Here is a 16,719-nt window from a genome sequence, read left to right as displayed (position 1 = left end):
CTTATTTTATGAGCGCTCATTAGTCCTAACTACCCGCAAGCGAATGGCTAGCCCCTCCGTCTCCGCTCGCTTGCGATTTGGCATTTATGTAGGTACAAAATAGCGGCAAACGACCACTGAAGGTATGAGTTGCGTCTCTTGCACATAAAAACTATCTCTAAATCGAATCTGAAAAGACAAAAAAAAAAAATGATATAAAGCGGAACTGGTTAGCATTTACACACATTCAAAAGGCACCGTTGAACAAACTGTAGGAGCGCATAGCAGCAATATCAGGTTATGGAACTTTTCCTCGTGTTTAGGGCACAAATTATGGAGGGGAAAGAATATACGTTTGCCCCTCCTCCAAAAATTTCTTAGGGGACGATGCCTCCTCTGCCACCCCGTATCCGTCGCCCCTGTAAGCGGTCACTGAAGGCCTGGGTTGCCGCTGCGTCACGTTGACGCTTATAATGCCTCCAAAACTAGGTTGAAGAGAGGAAAACCTCAATCGGACGCGAACGCTTGCCATTTAAGAAAGGCAACGTATGATAAAGTATATGGGCATCTGGTTACATCTTCAGATGATCGAACAGCATAATCAGGTATATGGTTTCTTGTCTAAGCTTTGTCACAAATTATGGGGGGGCAAAAAGATACTTTTGCCCCCCCACGAATTTGCCAGGGGGGGCAGCTGCCCCCCCTGCCCCCCCGAATCCGCCGCCCCTGGATCGGTGACTTTCAAATTAAAGCAGACCCTTTCTCGGTCAGGCTTGATGGATCCACCGTCACTACGCGCGGTACTTTTAAGACAGACTGTACATACTGCCGCGCTGCCGCGTATCATTCCAGGATGATTACTGACTAAATAAGTAATAACTGATAGGTTTCATTGTTTCAAGTGGTTCCAGAATATCAATGAAACATCATACTATCATGCAATGTTCACGCTGCTGCACTGTCCCGCTCCGAGCTCACTTAGGTCGGTCAGCACTCAGTCATCAGGCTGAAAAAAAACTGAAACCAAAGTGTTAATTACATCACTCACCATGGGCGGCGGAACGGGGAGGGGCACCCGGCACCGGGGCACCGTGCCCCCTTTTGAAAATCGAAGTGGTGCCCCTACCTACCCAGTAAAAAATACCATTTGAAACCATTAGGATTTACCAATTGGTTTCAAATGTGTCAAATGGTTTGAAATAGGTTCTAATGGTTTTCATGACCATTTGAAATGGTTTCCAATTGGTAATTTCCCAATTGGTCTGAAATGGTGTTTTCCATTTGGTCCCAATTGGTTTTGAAATGGTTTCCTAATGGAAAATAAATCCCATTTGATTTCAAGTTGTTGTAGGCGAGCAATGGCATCTTTGAGCATCATCATAAGTAGAAAAGTATGTATAAATAACCTTATGCTCATTCTTTGCACTTTTTTGTTGAAATTGAATAATTAAACAAAATCATTGATATATTTCGGCTTGCGCCATCTTCAGAATGTACAGAAACAATTGTCGACACAAACAAACAAAATTCGATTCCATCAATCAATAAATCGTGCAGCGCTTCAATCAGCTCCTTGATGAGAGAATAATTTCATATATACATGGCTCTCGAAATAACGATGCGCCGTCCATGATATCTACGATGCATGTACAATATACAACACACAAGATCAATATACAATATACAAAATAACAATATAGAATCTGCATGAACCATCACATTGTTTGGCGCAGCCTAAATCAACGGCACAATCAGACAGTAGTTGTCACAATCAATTTGTGGATATGTACAATATAGTTATGTGGGGGTGTACGATGGACGCTGCAGAAGTGGCCAGGATGAAGTTTGGGTGTTCAAACATGGCTTTTGGTTCCTTATTTCCACTGATTCGGATATTTTTAAATCAGCGACGTCTTTACACACTCTTTCAATGGAGATTTTGAATGACGATGATGTGATTGTGCATGATTTTGTTTAATTATTCAATTTCAACAAAAAAGTGCAAAGAATGAGCATAAGGTTATTTATACATACTTTTCCATTTGATTTCAAATGGTGTTTTCCATTTGATCCCAATTGGTTCCAAATTGTGAAACTATTTTTTCTCTCTATAAGTTGTTACGTTCCTTATTTCTGTCATTGCTACGGTTGGGATTACTGTTGGTAGCGTGGCGTGCCGAAGTTAACTGTGACGTTCAAATGGTAGCGTTTGTTTGAGCTTCCGAGCCGCTCTATGTTACGTTTGCCGAGTTCGGTGCCGTTCAGTTCAGTTCGCCGTTCATTCTCTTCCCCCACCATTTGTCCCACAACAGACTGTGCAAGTTTTCAAGGTAATTATTTACATGTGCACACATTATTACACTGGTCACGGCTATATACAAGGCCCCAATAAGGGGCCGCTGGCTTCTACTTACATGGCTGCGTACTGCGTAGGTATGGACGCACACGTTGCGCACTGTGCAGTCCAACGTACTCCCGAGTGGAGAGCGAGAAGAGAGAAATCACTGCGGGACTCAGCTTATATACCGCGCCTCCGGCGGTTGGCATTTGCCTCGGGCGCGGCACGCAAGGCTAGTCCCGCAGGACAGAGCGCACAGAACATGGCAGGGCAGAACAGGACAGAGCAGAACAGTGCAGAGCAGAACGAGGAAGTAGATGGTGCCGCCGACTCGACCTAGTAACGGTCCGTCCGGCCGCCGGCCTGCCCTGATTGCTGTCCAGAGGGGGTTGTTGTTGTTCCCCTCCAAGTGGCAGGCGGCGCCGAACGGTGGGAGTCGGCCGGCCAGGTGATCGTAACATGTAATGAAGAAGATGAGCTCGCAGGGGCGGTGCCAGGTGGCCCGGCTGGGTCCACCCGCGCCGGCGGAGGCACCTGGGTCTCATGGACTCTCCGCTGGTCGCGCTGCTGCGCCGCTCCGTGGTTTCGCCGCGCCGCGTCCTCCCCTGCGGATGTTTGCGCGGCCCAGCGCGGCCGCTGCCGCATTCCGCCCCCGGCCTCCGGCAATGCGGGGCGGAAGGGATGGTTCTACGCCCATCAGCTGGTGGGGCGACGATGCGGTCGCGTAGCGGTCCGCCGGGTCCGGCGGCAGCCACGGCCTGGCCGCGTTGGAGGGGAAAAGTTTCCCACATCCCTCCGATGAATATAGATGACAGAGCGATTCCGAACTCCGGGTAGATCTGTGGGTCATAGAGCACCTGTCAAATCCTGGACATGTTGATATTTCAACTGAATTGGGAGATCCAAAGCTCAGTATAGCTCTGCCCCGGGTACTGCTTCCGCTAGATCCTCGACTATGGTTTAATATTTCTTACTGCGTTACTGCGCTGCTGTCGCCTTGGTACTGCATGACATGCGTTACTTCCTTGTCATTTACAGAATATATGGCCATTTGGAACCAGTGTGGACTAGGATTTAACTTGGTCGTGAGAGGAGCGGAATGGCGTCAAACAGTCGAGCCTCAGTAATAACTGGTTATGACTTTGCTTAATTTTAGTTATTGGCTTCTTGTGCTTTTGAATGTGCGAGTAGCGCTCTCAGCTCTGCCGTATATTCGCATCCTTATCCCAAACCCGGACAACTAAACACAAAGTATCCTTGCCTTGCCACGTTAACAAACGTTTCACTGGATTCTAGTCCTTAAGCATTGTACAACTTATATGTATATTAATGTAATTTTTGGGCGACTCCGTGACGTCCCATCACTGATGCCATTTTAGTGACAGCCGAGCATCTCTGTCCCGAGCGTAATTGACCGTCCCATTTATTGGACTACACAAGACTGCCGGTGTGCAGGTGCCAGTACCATTGTGCTTGGACAGTTTGCCATGACTTTGTGACCCTTTTAGCCCGCTAATGGTGACCTTCCAGACAGTGATAGCTCACTCTGACGCGAACTCCTCCTATCTGCAATGGAGTCGACCCATGTTGAAGACGGAGACCACCACTGTGGACGCCGATGGGTTTCACTGCTGTAGGGTCCCAAGAAGCGAGCAAGCAGGAGTGCACTTTGTGCTGCCTGGGCTGTCTTTGCAACCATTTGGCTCTTGGCTATCTGCCACTGCAAGTACTGCAACTAGAGCCGACGCTCCATACACCGGACAGCTCTGTGAGTCATGATATCGCGGGAGGCTGAGTTCGCTCAGAACATCGTTGCCCAATTCTCGTCATTTGTAACGGCCAGGGATGGACATTGCCGCAGAATTGGTCTAGTTGTTCAAATATGCTTGTTTCGATAGAGCTGTACTTTTATGACCGTTACCTGGCGTTCTAGTTAGTCTCGGCAGTTCAGCGTTCGGATGCAATTATTGGCCTTCTGGCAGCGCTCACTCTTATTCATGGCACTACATTTAGACTGACTGAAAAAAGACATTGACTTCGCCGGAAGGCATAGGTATGCAGACGGTATTTGGTAAAATAAATGTGCTGTACCTTGGACAAGGTTAGGAGCAAATAGGCCACTACGTCCTTTACATTCATTAACAACATCATAGTCCTCTAGGCAAAATGATTCAACACATTTAATCACATTTCTGTTACGGTAACTTTAGCAGCTAATGCACTGTACCCTTGCATCTGACCACTTGATTGGCCGATGTTGCAACGCTTGCATGTTTGGCAGTAAGCAATATTAAACCATCAAGAACGTTTTAGACACTTGCGACTTGCGAACCCTATAGTCTGTTACCTACCTGCGTACTTGTTTCTCCGCTAACGATAGCCGTGCTAAAGGCACTGAAATCAATATCCACTGGAATGTCTGTTCGCCTTATAAACACATTTATACACTTGAAGCCATGTACCATCATAGTGGGGCGCAAACTGATTGCTAAACTATCCTTACTTTACTCCCAACTCAGTTTCCTCAGGGCGGCCATATAGGTCCTCAGGGACTATAACGGTCAGGGGGTCTCCTTTCCCGCTGGGACCTCCTGGGCCACACGGCGTTGCCCCGGGTCGGCCGTGCCGACCCCTCCTCTCCTGAGGAACCTGTGGACGTGGAGTCACTTTGGGCCTCTGCTCCCGAGGAGGACGAAAAGCCCTCCTGGAGCTGCGGCTCCTCCACCGCCTCCAGCACCGTGGTGATGCCGCTGCTGGCGTCTCCAGCAGCGGTCCCTGTCCCCGACAGACGCCTGGTCTGGCGTCGACCTGGAAAAAGGCTGTCCTCATCCGAGGTCGATCCGTCAGTTTCTCCGTCATCTCCCCGTCCCGGCTTTTCTAATTGTCTACGGAGGGTCTCTTGGGCCTGAACGGCTCGGTTGGTCCCGAGAACCCGTCCGGCCTTCCCAGCAGCCCGATATACGTGGGACTGCGGGCAGGGCTTCAAGCGGTCCACGTGCACTGCGTCTGCTGGTTTGTGTGAGCCCGGCTTACGAACTTCGTACGTGAGACCGTTCCGATGCTTTCCTTCAATCACGAAGCCTGGGCGCCATTTTGCGGTCATCTTTCGAGCGTTTCCGGTTTTAACTGAAGGCGTGTAGACATAGACCAGATCCCCAATTTCGAAACCCTTTTCACGCGCGCGGCGGTTGTACCACTCTCGTTGCTTTTTCCGGGCGTCCTTCTGATTGCTAATTACTTGCGTAATTGCATCAGCTTGACGTTCCCTCAGAATCGTGACTAAATCTTCTAACTCGCCTGAGTTAGGAGACAGTTCAGATGACATGGCTTTTTCTATTGGAAGTTGGAAATGTCTGCCAAACATGAGGAATGCTGGGCTCCATTTGTTTGTTGTTTGGTAGGAAGCATTGATGGCATGCTGTGTAGCACCCAGAAACTGATTCCATTCTCGTTGTGAGCGGTTGAGGGAAGTTGCGATCATGTTTTTGACGATCCCACACATGCGCTCAGCGTTTGAATTTGCTTGTGCGTGGTAGGCCGAAATAAAGATGTGTTTGACTCCTAGCAGGTTGTTAATTTCTTTGAGAAGCTTCGCCCGGAACTGGACGCCGTTGTCTGAGATGAGCTCATGAGGAATGCCGTACCGATAGAAGGTGTTAACTAGAGCCTCTGCGACCGTCTCAGCTGTGGTGTCTTTCAGCGGCACCAGCTCTACGAATTTGGAGAAGGCACATACCACCAAAAGAACCCATCTGAATCCTTCTGGGGTTTCTGGAAGTGGTCCAAGAATGTCGGTATGAAGGGTTTCCCACGGTCCATATGCGGGTGGGTTGGTGCCAAGCTGCGCAGGCCTGTCTCTGTGATTTGTTTTGACGCTGTGGCATCTGACACAGCTGTCACAAAATGCTTTGATGTCTTTCCACATTGACGGCCAGTAATAATGCTCTTTCAATATTTCATGGACAGCCTTCGGATGGTAATGCCCAGCGAGCGCGTGGTCGTGGCTTTCCGAGATGAGCTGTGAAACGAGAGATGTGGGCACCACCTTGCGTGGTTTAGCGCCCTGCGGCTGATAAACCAAGACACCTGAGTCATCGAGATGGAACTCGGGGAGTTGACTCCAGAGCTTTGGCGTCCCGCGTTTTCGTTTGCCCTCCAGGATGTCAATCAGAGGGCTCCAGAGGTCGTCCTGCCTCTGCAGCGTTCCGATGTCGACTGTTTGTTTCCTTGTTTGGCTAGCGTCCGTCTGGAGCTGGCCTAGGACCTCTGAGCCTGCCCCCGTATCAGGCTGACCGCCGGGGCGGACGGGTGGTTCGACAGGGCTTGCTGTCGGAGGGGTCGGATCGGCAGCCGCCACCCGTGGATGAGGCTGGTCTGTTTCGGCGTCGGTGAAAAGGGTAGCGAGGGTGATGCCAATGTCTGGGTCGTCTATGGCGGGGAGTTTCTGGAATTCTTTCCAGTCTATCGGTAAGGGGCTTCTCGATAACGAATCCGCAACTGTGTTTTTGGGACCGGCTACATATCTGATCTGCATATCCAAACCTTGTAAGGCCAACTTCCACCTCTCGAGCCTCGTGTTTTGGACCCTTCCCTTTTGTTCGTTTGATAGGACGTATCGAAGTGGAGCATGGTCACTTTCAAGTATGAAGAATCTACCATGGAGATAATAATGAAAAGCCCTGATGCTTGCAACGATGGCCAATGCTTCTTTTTCTATTGTGCTGTAGTTTGATTCTGCTGATGTAAGGGTCCGGGAATAAAACGAGATTGGCCGTCTTTCTCCATCAATCTCTTGACTCAGCCATCCCCCAATACCAGCATCGCTGGCGTCTGTGGCTAGAATGAATGGCGAAACCTCACGGTCAAACTGAGGGAATGACAACAGATTTGCGTTCACTAAGGCATTTTTCATTTCGGTGAAAGCCTTTTCACACTCTTCAGTCCATTTGAATTTGTGTCCCTTTCTGGTCAGTTTGTTCAAGGGGGCTGCTAGTGCTGCAAATGATGGGACATGTTTGCGGAAGTACGAACAAAGCGCAACAAATGACCTGACATTCTTAACGTTTTCAGGGGTTGGATAATCTTTAATGGCCTCGATCTTTTGTGGGTTCGGTGCGATTCCGCCTGGCCCCACTTGATGTCCCAGAAATTTCAGCCCTTCCTGTGTGAACAAATGCGTCTTCGACGGCTTTAGCTTCAAGTTGTTTTCTCTCAGTAATTTTAGGACTTTGCGCCAGGTCTGAATGTGATCTTCAAAAGTTGGCCCGTACATACATAGGTCATCTATAAACAAAACTAATCCTTGTTCCGACAGAAGGTCTCCAAAAATTTCTTGCCCGAGCCTGGCAAAACAAATTGGGGACGAGCTAAGCCCTGTGGGTAGAATGTTCCACTCATAGGTTGCCCATGGTAGAGTGAAAGCAGTCTTGTGCTTGTCGCCTTCGTGAATTGGGACTTGATGAAAGGCCGCCGCTAAATCCGTGGAACTAAACCATTTTGGCTGGTTTTCGCCAATCTTTGCCAAGAGCTCGTCAGGGTTTGGTAGAGGAAACATGCGTTTTTTGCATATCGCGTTTAGCTTTTGATAATTTACGCATAAACGTAAGCTTTTGTCTGGTTTTTCGACCAGCACCACTGGTGAACTGTACTCAGAATTGCTTTTCCTGATCAAGTTTTGATCAAGCATCTTTTGAATGAGCGTTTTGACCCCTGCTTCCAATGCCTTTGGGACCCGATACGGTTGGGTTACCACTGGTTCATCGACGGTGGTTTCGATTCTGTGAATCACGCGATTACACAGACCCAATTCATCTCCATCCATGACAAAACAATCGCGATACTCAAGTAGCATGTTTTGTACATCGCTGAGCTGAGCCGAAGTCAGCTCACCGTACTCGAATGCTTTCAAGAATGCATCAGTACCAGCTGTGCCGGTTTCATGAGCTGAACCTTTTGTCTCCTTCTCGCCGGGAGCTCCCTTCTCCCTCTCTCGGATGACGGTGGCCACAAGGTCATGAAATGGCTGAGCGCTGACTGAGGTCAAAAATCCAACTGGTTCGTCATTTCTGATGACCGCTCCCTGGTCAGACATATTGAGAAAGCCTACAAAAAGGTCATTCGAGTGGTACTGCTGATGATCGAATAAACACGGAATGGGCTGAGGTTCTCCGGCGGAAACGATGTGAGGTTGAAATTCAAAATTATCCGCGGTTTCCAGAGCAGAGTCCGGCGTGGGTTTCTCGGCCTCAACCCTGATGAATGTTACCGAATGGGGCCCAACGTACTGGTGTCGTCCTTTAGCCCTGATCGGTATCACGGTTGCACATGGTCGGTGGTGATCCGAGTTGAAAAGTCGAATGGGAAGTTTGTTGTATGTAAGGACGTAGTTTGACAACTCTTGTTGAATTTGTCGACTGGGGTCGGCCAAGAAGTCTAATCCTAGAATCGCTTCATAAGGCTGTAGATTTTTTGCTATTTGAAACTGATGCTTCACCGTCACGTTTTCGGAAATCTCAAAAAGCAACTCTCCCGTGCCTAATATTTCGAGTTGTTGACCTGTCACTGATTTTAGGTTTACCTTAGGAGGTAAAAGAGATTCGTCACCATTTGGCTGTAGCTCGCGATAAGTTTCCGCACTGAGCAGTGAAACCGGAGCACCACTGTCCACCAGAGCATACAGCTCGCGCCGCCCGACCTTGAGCTGCATTAGCTGATGTTTGGCCGGCTCGGCGCTGGGCCCTGGGAGTTTTTTGAAGGACACTTGTTGGCAGGGTGACCGTTTCCCTTGCACAGGGCGCAAACAATGTTGCGACAGTCAACCATAATGTGATCAGTCTCTCCACAGACCTCGCAACCTATCCCGACCTGACAATCCCTCTTATAGTGCCCTGGCTTATGACACCGATGGCAGATCACTGGCTTATTGTTGCGATAAGGTTTACCGCGCCGGCCTGGGGTCCTGTTGCGACCACGCGAGTTTTCAGGGCCCGAGCTATTTCTCCCGGAGCTGTTGCTGTTGGGAGCTTGGTTTGGGTGAGACCCTGCCTCGAATTCATGCATTGCGTGAATGGTTGACTTTTTCATGTATCTGGCATTTATCTGTTCATGATGTGCCGCTAACTCAACAGCATCCTGGAAGTCTGTGACACGGTTTTCCAGAATGGGACGGCTCAAGAGCGGCGGAAGCCCGGCAGTGAACTGCTCAAGAGCAATTCTGTTAAACATGGTATGCTGGAGCTTCTTTTGCTCGGGGGTACCATGATCGCTTGATAATTCTGGATACGCCAGTCGAGCGAGTCGACCTACCTGGAGGGCGAACTCACGGACGGGAGTGTCCCGTCCCATTTTCGCCTGCTGTAGCTGGTTAACCAGCTGAGTGGGCTCGATTTTCCCTCCAAATTGGGTCAGAAGGGCATTCTTAACATTTCTCCAGGTTCGCTCTGAGACTGGTTTTGAGGCTAGAAATCCTCTCATGAACTGAACCGCACGAGATGACATGCGGAGCGGAAGGACACGCAAAATCTCCGCATCAGAGGCTTCCACAATCTCCTTCAGCAACTCTACTTTATCGGTCCACTCTGTAATGGCCTCGCCGTTGTATTCTCCTTTAAAATGACCCAGTTGACGCAAGAAAAAGGACTCTACGTGTTGACCGCTGCTCTCTCCTAACTGCAGTGCACGGACGCCTTCCACCACACCGCCCATTCCAGCAGTTCCCCGTATACCGGACTGACCTGGGGCTCCAGACGAATCCACAGGAGCTTCCGGCTGCGGGCGTTCTGCTGGGAGGGTGTAATAATTTTCCGAGTACATATTGGTCCCGGTGGTGCCTCCCGGCTGTTGTTCTCGGGACTCCGGATCGGTCATCGTGCTGAAAGCGAAAATAAAACGAGTAGCGTCATGGACTCACGGCCTCTACCCCCAAACTAACCCATCTCTAGTCGGGTATTGACTCACACAGGACGATTGTTTATGCCCACTTCGCTCTGATGGGCTGCAGTCCCAATCAGGCGTGGAGCAGCGCTTCACCCCACACAACGTTTGGCCCGAAGCCGCGCTTGGCCTACCGCTCAGTTGATGGGCTTTGGGTCGTGTACACTTGAAATATGAGACGGTAGCCGGTCCCTCATAAACAACCGTCCCGGGTCACTGGTAGGGCAATCGCGACTTCGATAAGTGCGAATTCCATCGCTCACCTCAAAATTCGTTGCTTTCAGCACAATGCACGAATGGGCCCGAGAACCCTCAGCAATGACGCGGAAGAACACCTGGACATACACTGTCCTCAGAGGCACCCCTCAGCCCCACACTCAATTTGGCCACGCCCCTCCTCCGTCCCTACACCAATCAGACAGAGCGGAGGGCAGGGCCTAATTGCCGCGGGACCGCCGCGAGCCGGCGCTGGCACCCCGCGGTGACTGACCGCGAGGGCCAAGCCGCCCGCCTGGCCCACTGGCCGGGACAGCTGGGGGAGATGAACCACTGCGAACATGAACGGCCCGATACCTACATACATGACTTACATTTAATATTAAAGGCAAAGCAAAATCACAATGTAAGAAATATATTGCAATAAAAACAAACAAACAAAAAAACGTTGGGTTCGCCGCCCTGTTTGGAGCGGAACCGACAATAAATTAATTAGCTCGCCTTAGGCGTGCTTAAAATAAAATAAGTCAGTTTTTTTAGTAATCCCACCGCTGCCACCACTGTGAAACTATTTTTTCTCTCTATAAGTTGTTACGTTCCTTATTTCTGTCATTGCTACGGTTGGGATTACTGTTGGTAGCGTGGCGTGCCGAAGTTAACTGTGACGTTCAAATGGTAGCGTTTGTTTGAGCTTCCGAGCCGCTCTATGTTACGTTTGCCGAGTTCGGTGCCGTTCAGTTCAGTTCGCCGTTCATTCTCTTCCCCCACCATTTGTCCCACAACAGACTGTGCAAGTTTTCAAGGTAATTATTTACATGTGCACACATTATTACACTGGTCACGGCTATATACAAGGCCCCAATAAGGGGCCGCTGGCTTCTACTTACATGGCTGCGTACTGCGTAGGTATGGACGCACACGTTGCGCACTGTGCAGTCCAACGTACTCCCGAGTGGAGAGCGAGAAGAGAGAAATCACTGCGGGACTCAGCTTATATACCGCGCCTCCGGCGGTTGGCATTTGCCTCGGGCGCGGCACGCAAGGCTAGTCCCGCAGGACAGAGCGCACAGAACATGGCAGGGCAGAACAGGACAGAGCAGAACAGTGCAGAGCAGAACGAGGAAGTAGATGGTGCCGCCGACTCGACCTAGTAACGGTCCGTCCGGCCGCCGGCCTGCCCTGATTGCTGTCCAGAGGGGGTTGTTGTTGTTCCCCTCCAAGTGGCAGGCGGCGCCGAACGGTGGGAGTCGGCCGGCCAGGTGATCGTAACATGTAATGAAGAAGATGAGCTCGCAGGGGCGGTGCCAGGTGGCCCGGCTGGGTCCACCCGCGCCGGCGGAGGCACCTGGGTCTCATGGACTCTCCGCTGGTCGCGCTGCTGCGCCGCTCCGTGGTTTCGCCGCGCCGCGTCCTCCCCTGCGGATGTTTGCGCGGCCCAGCGCGGCCGCTGCCGCATTCCGCCCCCGGCCTCCGGCAATGCGGGGCGGAAGGGATGGTTCTACGCCCATCAGCTGGTGGGGCGACGATGCGGTCGCGTAGCGGTCCGCCGGGTCCGGCGGCAGCCACGGCCTGGCCGCGTTGGAGGGGAAAAGTTTCCCACAAAATGGAATAAAACCATTTCATTCCAAATGGTGTGTCCCATTTGATCCCAATTGGTATCGAAATGGTTTCCAATTGGTAATTTTCCAATTGGTCTGAGATGGTGTTTTCCATTTGATCCCAATAGGTTTTGAAATGGTTTCCTAATGGAAAATAAATCCCATTTGATTTCAAATGGTGTTTTCCATTTGATTCCAATTGGTTCCAAATGGAATAAAACCATTTCATTCCAAATGGTGTGTCCCATTTGATCCCAGTTGGTATCTAAATGGTTTCCATATGGAAGAAATTCCCATTTGATCTCAAATGGTTTTTCACATTTGATCCCAATTGGTGTCCAATTGGTCTCCAAATGGAATAAAACCATTTCATCCCAAATGGTATGTCCCCAATTGGTATCGAAACGGTTTCCAATTGGTAATTTCCCAATTGGTCTGAAATGGTGCTTTCCATTTGATCCCAAATGGTATGTCCCCAATTGGTATCGAGATGTTTCCAATTGGTAACTTCCCAATTGGTCTGAAATGGTGCTTTCCATTTGATACCAATTGGTTCCAAATGGAATAAAACCATTTCATCCCAAATGGTGTGTCCCATTTGATCCTAATTGGTATCTAATGGTTTTTCCCATTTGATCTCAAATGGTTTTTCCCATTTGATCTCAAATGGTTTTTCCCGTTTGATCCCAATTGGTGTCCAATTGGTCTCCAAATGGAAGAAAACCATTTCATCCACTGGCGGATCCAGGGGGGGGCATTAGGGGCATATGCCCCCCCCCGACAGGAGCCTGGGGAGGGCATTCAGTACAAGTATGCCCCCCCCGTTCAGACTTACACTTCTTACGCCTATAACGAGGAACTAAATAAAAATGGTTTAGAAAGCCTTCCTAGTAACTACTTTTGTGATCAGAGTCGTTTTAGTCAGCGGCGCGAGAACTTCTTCCAGACTGGGGGGGCTGAACCATAATAGAGATCAACCTAGGGTACCCCCAAATCTAGTTTTCTCACCGGTTTTAGGCCACTTATTTTTCAGACTTTGGTCTTTTCAACAACAACAAAAAAAAAAACAACGAAAAATGCAAAAAGTGAGGCATTCCGTCTCAGCTGAGTGAAGAAACTACCGTTTTGGCAGCCTGGAGTAAAGGTTTTAATCTGTCAAATGAGTTGCCGAGCCAGTGAAAGAGGTGGATTTTTCACTTACATGCTTTCTTCCTATGTGACCCACAACCCCTAATTTGGGAAGGACAAGCTGCCCAACGGTTCCTGGCCTCATGAAAAGTTGTGTGGACCGCCCCCACGGCCGCAGAATTGTGGGGGCAAGCTTCCCCCACTGCCCCCTCCCCCGGTTCCCGCGCCTATGTATGAATCTATGAAATTGTGTTGGTAGATTTCCGATTTCGATTCCTCCAGCTGGAGGGGGGGGGGGGGGGGCTCAAATACATTACGAGCCCCCCCAGCTTTTCGGCTGGGGGGCTCAGCCCCCGCTAGCCCCCCCCCCCCCTCCCGGTTCCCGCGCCACTGGTTTTAGTAACGTCAATTTAGTTGTCATTGCTTTATTTTGTCTAAAAATATGCTGCTTCTTAGTTCTAACCACAGGGGAGTCATGCCGCTTCAACCCTTCTGACCGTATTGTCTAACGATGGTGTTGTGCGTGGATCGGTAAAAGGTTTAACACAATTTAGGTTATATTTACTTTACACACACATCACATAAAAACGAGCGAAACGAATAAAATAGCCGAACGCTGACACCGCGCCGCGAGCCAGTGCCGAGAGAGTCTCGAGGCGGCGCGACCTTCAGAAACGTAAACAATCAGCTGTCGTAGGGAAAGCGCAACCAAATTGCAGGCACTACATGCTTCCCCCCCAGAGCGGTGACGAGAAACACGAATCGGAACCGGTCGACAAAAAAAGGAGAACCTGCACGACACAACACAACGAAAAAACGTCACTGTCCGACAAACGTCACACGGTAGCGAGCGGGTCGTTGGACCTCCCGTCCAGATCGAGTCTTCAAAATCGAACGCGGCGCCGGCACAGAGCTGGGCGCCGACGGCGGTCGGGGGGCACGCGCCGGGGGTCGCGCCGGCACGCGCGACGGCGGCTGACCCTCGGGCGGCGCGGCAGGAGTCACGGGCGGCACAGGCGGCACGGAGGGCAGGGTAGGCGTCACGGGCGGCGCGGTAGGCGGCACAGGCAGCGCGGTAGACGGCACGGGCGTCCCGGTAGGCGTCACAGGCGGCGGCCGACCAGCAGACGGGTCGCGCACCGGCATCAGCGGACGCGGACCGAGGAGCGGCTGCGCGGGCGCGGGCCGGCCAGGAGTCACTCCAGTAGACAGGGAGCGTGGCCGGCGCTGCTCGCTGTGACAGTCTCTATCCGCTGGGTCGAGGTGAGCCGGTTTGACACGGTCGACCGAGACTACGTCCTGGCGGCGGCCGAGGTCGAGCGTCAGCGTCTTGTCCGAGCGAGCGACGACTCGGAACGGGCCGTCGTAGCGGCAGGCGAGAGGCGGCTTCGTGGCGTCACGGCGCAGGAACACGTGTGTGGCGTCCTGAAGAGCGCGCGGGACGCGAGCCGCTGAGCTGCCCGGACGCGGCGGCGTGGGCCGCAGCTGGTCCAGCGCCCGGCGGAGGCCGTCCGCGTAGGAGTCCGGCGTCGGAGCGGCAGTGGCGGAGCGCTCCAGGAACTGGCCGGGCAGGCGCAGCGTGGTGCCGTAAACCAGCTGGGCCGCTGAGCACCCGAGGTCCGTCTTCAGCGCCGTGCGCATGCCAAGGAGGACGAGCGGCAGCGCGTCGGACCAGGTGGTGCGGCCGCAGGCACGGAGCGCCGACTTGAGCTGTCGGTGAACGCGCTCGATCAGGCCGTTACACGCCGGGTGATAGCTGGTGGTGCGGCGGCGCTCACAGCCGAGCAGCGCTGACATTTCGGCCCACAGTGCCGACTCGAATTGCGAGCCGCGGTCGGTGGTGACGTGGTCAGGCACGCCGAACCGGGCCACCCAGGTGCTGACGAAGGCGCGGGCGACAGCTGCCGCGCGCGTGTCGCGCAGCGGGACCACCTCTACCCAGCGGGTGTAGCGGTCCACGCACGTCAGCAGGTGCGTGTAGCCGTCGGACGGCGGCAGCGGCCCCACCAGGTCGATGTGCACCGCGCTGAATCGCTCGTCCGGCGGTCGGAACGGGGTCACAGGAGCCTTGGTGTGCTGCTGAACCTTGGCTCGCTGACAGCGGACGCAGGAGCGGGTCCATGTGTGCAGGTCCTTCTTCATCTGCGGCCAGACGAAGCGAGCCGTGACCAGCTCGGTGGTGGCTTTGATGCCCGGGTGGGACAGGTCGTGCATCAGTCGGAACACGTGCCGGCGGAGGGCAGTGGGCACCCACGGCCGGGGCATGCCGGTGGAGTCGTCCACGAGCAGCGTCTTTCCAGAGGCGAGCTTGGCGTCTCGGAGGCGGAGCGAGTGGTTAGAGGACCGGAACGTGTCCAACGTCGGGTCCTCTCGCTGCGCGTCTGCCATGGCGTCGAAGTCGTCCAGCGGCGGCTGGGGGACGAGCAGCATGGAGACGGTGCGGGAGAGTGCGTCCGCGACCAGATTGTCCCGTCCGGGGACGTGACGGATGTCCGTGGAGAACTGGGCCACGTAGTCCAGCTGTCGCATCTCACGAGGCGAGTGCCGGTCAGTGCTGGAGCCGACAGCGTGGACCAGGGGCTTGTGGTCAGTGTAGATGATCAGCTCGCGGCCCTCCACTGCGTAGCGGAAGTGGCGCAGAGCGAGATACACTGCCAGCAGTTCCCGTCCGAACGTGCTGTAGCGGGCCTCACGCGGCGTCAGAGACCGGGAGAAGAACGCCAGAGGCTGCCACGTGCCGTCATGGTGCTGCTGTAGCACCGCGCCGACCCCGCTGTCCGATGCGTCCACGTGCAGCGCCAGCGGCGCGGCCGGGACCGGGTGAGCCAGCTGCGCAGCAGCGGCGAGCGCGCCCTTAACGCGTGCGAACGCGTCCTCAGCAGAGTCCGTCCATGTCAGCAGTTTCTTGCTCTTGGAGTCTGGCTGCTTGGTCAGCAGCTGGTGGAGCGGACGGAGCAGAGCTGCGGCATCTGGCACGAAGCGGTGGTAGTATGCCGCCATTCCGATGAACCTGCGCAGCTGCTTCTCGGTGGTAGGCCGCGGGAACTCGGTGATGGCGTCCACGCGGTCCTGTAGCGGCGCGATTCCACTCGCTGACACGTCATGGCCGAGGAACCGGACCCTGGGGGCTCCCAGGACGCACTTCTGCGCGTTCAGGACCACGCCATAGTCACTGAGGCGCTGGAAGACCTGGCGGAGGTGCGCGCGGTGCTCCGAGAGAGTGGCGCTGGCCACCAGGATGTCGTCGATGTAGACGAAGCAGAAGGGCAGGCCGCGCGTGACCTCGTCCATGAAGCGTTGACAGGTCTGCGCCGCGTTACGGAGACCGAACGGCATCGACACCGCCTCGAACAGGCCGAAGGGGGTCGAGATAGCCGTCTTGTGAACGTCAGCAGGCTCCACCGGGATTTGATGAAACGCCCGTGCCAGGTCCAGCTTGGAGAAGTAGCAGCAGCCGTGGAGGTGCGCCGTGAAGTCCATTAGGTACGGAATCGGATACCTGTCCGGGACCGTCGCTTTGTTGAGCGC

This window comes from Amphibalanus amphitrite, unplaced genomic scaffold (genome assembly GCF_019059575.1).
Source record: "Amphibalanus amphitrite isolate SeventyFive unplaced genomic scaffold, NRLGWU_Aamphi_draft 000069F_arrow, whole genome shotgun sequence".
In the NCBI taxonomy this organism is placed as follows: Eukaryota; Metazoa; Arthropoda; class Thecostraca; order Balanomorpha; family Balanidae; genus Amphibalanus; species Amphibalanus amphitrite.
This window is presented reverse-complemented; position numbering follows the sequence as displayed.